Here is a 7,636-nt window from a genome sequence, read left to right on the forward strand (position 1 = left end):
GAGAAGAGACTACAAATTGACCATCCAATGGCTTGTCCAAATTGAGGCCCATCCCATAGGACAGAGTCTGATACTGTTAATGATACTCTGTCATTTTTGCAAACAGAAGCAGAGTATAACTGATATTTGAGAGGATTCATCCAATAGGTACTAGAAACACATGCAGAAACCCACAGCCAAACATTAGGTAGACTTATGGAAGAGTTGGGGAAGGGTTGAGAGAGACAGAGATGTCAAGGCACCAAAGGAGACCTAGAGAGTCAACTAACCTGAACCCAAGGAAGCTCACAGAGAATGAAACACCAACCAAAGAGCATGCATGGGGTGGACCTAAGCCCATTGCATATTTGTAGCAGATGTGTAGTTGGTCTTTATGTGGTTCCCTAGCAACTGGAGTGGAAGCTGTCCCTGACTCGGTTGCCTGTCTTTGTATGTCCTTCTTAAAGCTACCTTCTTAAGGCTACCCTGTCTGATCTCACACTATTTGCAGATGATATGATAGTACATATACGTGACCCTAAAAATTCAACCAGAGAACTCCTTCAGCAGATAAACAACTTCAGGAGAGTGGCTAGATATAAAATGAATTTAAACAAAGCAGTAGCCTTCCTCAACTCAAAGGATAAATGGGCTGAGAAAGATATTAGGAAAATGACACCCTTCACAGTAGTCACAAATAATATAAAATATCTTGGTGTGGTTTTAACCAAGCAAGTGAAAGATCTTTACGACATGAACTTCAAGTCTCTGAAGAAAGAAGTTAAAGACGTCATCAGAATATGGAAAGATTTCCCATCCTCATGGATCAGCAAGATTAATATAGTAAAAATGGTTATCTTACTAAAAGCAATCTACATATTCAATGTAATCCTCATCAAAATTCCAACAATTCTTCACAGATATAGTAAGAGTAATTCTCAAATTCATTTGGAAGGATAAAAACAAACAAACAAACAAACAAACAAACAGTATAGTAATAACTATTCTCTACAATAAGAGGACTCCTGAGGGAATCACCATCCCTGACCTTAAGTTTACTACACAGCAATAGTGATAAAAATGTCATGGTATTGGTACAGAGACAGGAAGGTAGATACATGGAATTGAAGATCCAGAATTAAACTCATATACCTTTGAAAGGCATCATATTCAACAAATGGTACTGGGTCAAATGGCGGTTGGCATGTAGAAGAATGCATATTGATCCATTCTTATCTCCTGTACAAAGCTCAAGTTCAAGTGGATCAAGGTCCTATACATAAAACCAGATATGCTGAATCTAATAGAAGAGGAAGTGGGAAAGAGCCTTGAACTCATGGGCACAGGGGAAAATTTAGGAACAGAACAGCCATGGCCCAGGCTCTAAGATCAACTATGACAAATGGGATCTCATAAAATTGAAAAGCTTCTATAAGGCAAAGGATGCTGTCATTAGAACAAAACAACAACCTACAGATTGTGCAAAGGTATTTACCAATTCTACATCTGATAGAGGGCTAATATTCAATATAAACAAAGAACTCAAGAAGTTAGACTCCAGAGAACCAAATAACCCTATTAAAAATGGGGTACAGAGCTAAATAGAGAACTCAACTGAGAAATCTCAAATGGTTGAGAAACACCTAAAGAAATGTTCAACATCCTTAGTCATCGGAGAATTGCAAATCAAAACAACCCTGCAATTCCACCTCACACCAGTCAGAAGGGCTAAGATGAAAACTTCAGGTGACAGCAGTTGCTGGCAAGGATGTGGAAAAGAGGAACACTCCTCCATTGCTGGTGGGATTGCAAGCTGGTACAACTACTCTAAGAATCACCCTGGTGGTCCTTTAGAAAATTTGACATAGTACTACCTGACAACCCATCTATAGTACTCCTGGGCATGTGCCCGAAGATGCTCCAACATATTCAAAAGGTTTTAAAATTCTCAAAATCATGTTTATTCCACTGTAATTCTGAGTGGAATGAAATAATCTATAAATATATATTTGTTTCTTTAACCATGCATACCTGCAAGATATTTTGAGTAATGGTAGCAGAGAACTTATGGGAGTGCCCAAACAGTGACTCCTCAAACTTGAGGCCTATGCCACAATAGGGTGCCAACAGGTGGCACTGCCTGGATGGCCAAGAACTAGAGGCTTGTTAATCCAGATACATAAGATAGAACCAAATATGACTGGCAAAAGAAAAAAAGAGAGAGAAATGAAATGACTCACAATGATATTCTACTATATTCATAGACTGATGCTTAGGTCATTTATTACCAGAGAGAGTGATCCAGATACTAAAGTAGATGGCCCAAACTCAAAAATTATGTGGAGCTTGAGGAACTCTGTAGAAGAAAGTTCAGAAGGATTGTGTAAGTCAAAATGTTGAGGACACAAGGAGAACATGACCCACGGAATCAATAATCTGGGTTCAGGCATCTCAAACAGACTAAAGCAGCAATCACAGAGCATGCATCAGTCTACAGTACGTAGTCTACATACATGTTGTGATGGTTTAGCTTGGATTCTTGAAGGGTCTCCAAGCAGTGCAAGTCGGCCTGTTTCTGACTTACCTGCTCTTGGCTTCCTTTTCATTCAATTGGGTTGCATCATCCAGCCTTGAAATGAAGGTCTGTGCCTAGTCTTATTGTAATTTGTAAAGTGTTCAGTTGATAGCCCAAGGAGTCCTGATCTTTTCTAAAGAGAGCCTGGATATGGGGAGTATGGGAGGCAAGGAGGTAGCAGAAACTAAGACAGAGATGTAATATAAAAGAACAACAATATCCATGCTTATTTTTGTGACATGAATGAGACGTGTGATGTAGAGACACATTTGCTTATTGTTTCATGCCCATCATGATAATAAAAGAATTTGAAATAACAGATCTAACATAGAAGAAGAGAGAAAGAGAAGGGAGTGAAGAGGGTAAAGTAAGGGAGATGAATTGGATTATTGGAGATGGTTATTGAATTTGGGAAGAGAAAAGAGATGATAGAGGGAGAGACAAATACAGGGAGGTAGAGAAAGCAAGATGAATGAATGCAGAAAAATGAATAAAAGTTAAAAAGCAAAGACAGACAGGATTGATCAAATTCATGGGGTATGACCTATAGCAAGAAAACTTGACTCTAATTTGTATAGAAGAAAATGACATTGGATTATCAGAAAAGGATTTTTTATAAGATATAATGTCATGATAACATCGTTTGCCTCATTGTTGAAATCTTGTGATACACTTCACATAATTGCCAGACATAAAATCACCTTACAGAAATCCTTTTTTATATTAAATGATCACATCTTAAAACAACTACCATTTTGTTGCTTTTAATTTTATCTCGTTCTTACAATTTTAAAATTCGCTTCAGAAATTTTATTTTATTTTTTAAAGTAGAAGCTTCAGAGAAAAATGTTCAGTAATTAGCTCAGGGCAGTCACTGCAGCTGGACTGATTCCCAGGAATCATCTTCTATCCTTTGGGAAATTTGGATTGTAAAATTCAAAGACTGACCTTGCTTCTGATTTTATAAGGAATATTATATTCATCCTGGCCTTCAAGATCTCGATGGACAGAAGATGAAAGGATTAGTTGAAATTGAATACTCTGCCCACAGTCCAAGGAAGAAAGAAGAAGAAGATACATGTGCAGAGTTATAAATTATACATGAGAAGACAGATGATAATAACATAATCTGAAGTAACCGGGCTTCTCACACTAAGTGAAGGAACGAGTGGGTGTTAGGTTAGTTGAATGGTAAGAATGAATTAATTTGGAGAGGTAGATAACATTATTTTTAAATGTTTAATTCTACATTTTGCAAAACACTTGCAAACAAAATCCCTCCCTATATAAATTATGGCTGAAATTACCCATATAAAGTTCATTTAAATTATATTTATTCATGTTTAAGAGTACTAAAACTATTTTGCCTTCATGAATAAATTGTTCAAAACATCTAGAAAAACTGATTTTATTTTATTTTATTTTATTTTATTTTACTTTTATTTTTTTGAGACAGGGTTTCTCTGTATAGCCCTGGCTGTTCTGGAACTCACTTTGTAGACCAGTCTGGCCTTGAACTCAGAAAACCGCCTGCCTCTGCCTCCTGAGTGCTGCGAGTAAAGGTGTGTGCCACCACGTACAGCTGAAAAACTGATTTTTTTTTTAAACACAACTTAACAAGAAAACATTACAGATAAAGTACTAATAACAGTTTTGTTTTTTAAAGAAAATTGCATTTGGTTTTAATGAATAGCCTATTCTATTTTTTAAGTTATTTTGTTTAGATTTGTGATTTTCAGCATGGTTCTATAATAGTCCCAATGCCCTGGTTTCATTCCACTTTACCTGTCATATATTGCATATGTATATTTTTTTGGTATAGATTGCCAGATTAATGTTAATTTTATTATTGTTTTTAATTAAGATTTTCATAGTTTTCTGGGATAATGCTAAGTCTCAAGAAATAGCAGAAAAAAGTAAAAAAAAAATGTTATTATGCCAACAATACTTTTTCAATTCACCAAGAAAGTTATTTATTCTCTGCTAAAGACATGGACATTTTTGTTACATTTTGTTATCAACACAGGCTATTCTTTGTTACTTTTTATTAAAGTTTTTAATTTTCTTATTAAAAATTAGGAAATGTTGGAAGAAGTCAGCTGTGTACTATGGTCTTCACCTTCCTAGTACATGCTCATCATCTGTTGAAATTAAAGCTTTGTAGTGCTATCAATTACTTAAGCAAAAGCCTTTGCTTAAGTAATCATAACCAATTCTATTTTCAAGCTTAAAAGAAATCATCCACTTATAAAGTAGTTTGGAGCTTGTCAGTATGCTAGTGGTTAGAAACCATAAAAGTGCTAGCCCCATAATGAATTTTAGTGTGTAGATGGAAATGAAGTCAGAAGCATGAACATAAATACTGAGAATCCCAATAAACAATGTCCAAGTCAACTTTGGAATGAATGACAAATTGGACTGTTGCTTATAAGATTCTGTGCCGTGTTGTTCTTTGAAGTGTTTGCTCATCATAGTAACTGATTGCTTAGCTTAAAATAAGATGGGTTCTATAAATCAGCAGTAGGCACTTTTCATGTTCATTCTAAGATTACCGCCTAAAACAAAAGTCATGGGCCATTCTCAGAGTCCAACCTCACTCACATTTGAAGTTACAAACTGGGAAAATTTTCTTAATCCTTAGTCTTTATCTGGTTGTTTATCATTGGAATCTGATTGATATTTTATATCATATGTTTTCCAGAGTAATATTTTACACAGGAAATAAATAGTAAACATTTAGGTCGGGAAAGAAGAAAAACTTTTTGTATTGAATCCTGCTGCCTGTGTCCCGGACTACTTGCTGCCCAACTCTACCTGTCCTTTGTGGTTGGAGGTGAGGTGACACAGAAGCAAAGACACAGACTCTGGGAGCAGTTGAGAAATGTGCAGGAAATTCATCTGAAAGCTTCCTTAATACCCCAAACCCATGCCCCATTGGTTGCAAGAAAACATCTCTTCTAAACAGTAATTCCTGATTGGCTGGCCTTGTCTGCTTCAGCAATCCTTGTTCTTTCAGTCAGTCTTCAATTAGGTCTTCCAGTAGCAGATGTCTTTGGGGCTGCAAGTCCCTGGCATTTATGTAGAAGTGGCCACTGCCATTCCTCCTACAGAATCCACCATTTTTGCTTTACATAAAAATATTTTTAAAAAAACTACTGACAGGTTATCATAAGTTTGAATATATGTTGTATATATAACATAGTAAACATTACCTATTTAGTGTTCCTGATTAAATACTGCTAGAATAAAAGTCAAAACTTCACAATGTAAGTAACTTAAATTTTATTTACAGATCTCATCAAAGTTAGCATGAAATCACTGAGCTGTTTTTCTTTGTATAATGATAATTAAGTAGTGCAGATAGGGGGAAAAAATCGGTCTTACTACAACAGCGAAGTGTTGTCCCTAATTAAATATTATGATCTCAAATAAGTAATCAGAAAAACAAAACCATGAAGTTGAAATACAAACTTACTCTAGTGAGTGGTTCAGTCTCTTGTCTTCACAGTGACCCCAAACAGAAAGAATATGAGGCATACACAGAGCTTGTGTCTCTAGTTGCATATGTAGCAGAGGATGGCCTAGTAGGCCATTAATGGGAGGAGAGGCCCTTGGTATTGCGAAGATTATATGGCCCAGTACAGGGGAATGCCAGGGCCAGGAAGCTAGAGTGGGTGGGTTGGGGAGCAGGGCAGGGGGAGGGGATAGGGGATTTTTGGGATAGCATTTGAAATGTAAGTGAAGAAAACATCTAATAAAAAAATAAAAAATAAAAAATAAAAGCTCCAATAAAAAAAGAATATGACCCAGGTGTGGTGGCACACGCCTTTAATTCCAGCACTCAGGAGGCAGAGGTAGGCGGATTTCTGAGTTTGAGGCCAGCCTAGTCTACAAAGTGAGTTCCAGGACAGCCAGGGCTACACAGAGAAACCCTGTCTTGGAAAACCAAACCAAACCAAACCAAACCAAACCAAACCAAACCAAACCAAACCAAACCAAACCAAACCAAAAACAAAACAAAACAAAACAAAACAAAACAAAACAAAACAAAAAGAATATGAGGCATCTATAACATAGACACCCTTAAAATACTTGGTAAAAGCTCAAGAAGTATTGTTAAGAACTAAATGTTTGTAAATGTTTACAGGAAAAGCATGCAAGGAAGAGTAACATGATTAGGTCTGATCATATGAACTCCTGAATCGTCTTTACTACTGATAGTTGCTAAGCAGAGAATGTGAACATTTCTCAGTTTCTCATCTTCTTGATGGTATGACTTAACTTTTTTTTCCATTTTTTATTAGGTATTTAGCTCATTTACATTTCCAATGCTATAGCAAAAGTCCCCCATATCCACCCACCCCCACTCCCCTGCCCACCCACTCCCCCTTTTTGGCCCTGGTGTTCCCCTGTACTGGGGCATATAAAGTTTGCAAATCCAATGGGCCTCTCTTTCCAGTGATGGCCGACTAGGCCATCTTTTGATATATATGCAGCTAGAGTCAAGAGCTCCAGGTATTGGTTAGTTCATAATGTTGTTCCACCTATAGGGTTGCAGATCCCTTTAGCTCCTTGGCTACTTTCTCTAGCTCCTCCATTGGGAGCCCTATGATCCATCCATTAGCTGACTGTGAGCATCCACTTCTGTGTTTGCTAGGCCCCGGCATAGTCTCACAAGAGACAGCTACATCTGGGTCCTTTCAATAAAATCTTGCTAGTGTATGCAATGGTGTCAGCGTTTGGATGCTGATTATGGGGTGGATCCCTGGATATGGCAGTCTCTACATGGTCCATCCTTTCATCTCAGCTCCAAACTTTGTCTCTGTAACTCCTTCCATGGGTGTTTTGTTCCCAAATCTAAGGAGGGGCATAGTGTTCACACTTCAGTCTTCATTCTTCTTGAGTTTCATGTGTTTAGCAAATTATATCTTATATCTTGGGTATCCTAGGTTTGGGGCTAATATCCACTTAACAGTGAGTACATATTGTGTGAGTTTCTTTGTGAATGTGTTACCTCACTCAGGAAGATGCCCTCCAGGTCCATCCATTTGGCTAGGAATTTCATAAATTCATTCTTTTTAA

Source organism: Mus musculus, chromosome 3 (assembly GCF_000001635.26).
Source record: "Mus musculus strain C57BL/6J chromosome 3, GRCm38.p6 C57BL/6J".
Taxonomy (NCBI): domain Eukaryota; kingdom Metazoa; phylum Chordata; class Mammalia; order Rodentia; family Muridae; genus Mus; species Mus musculus.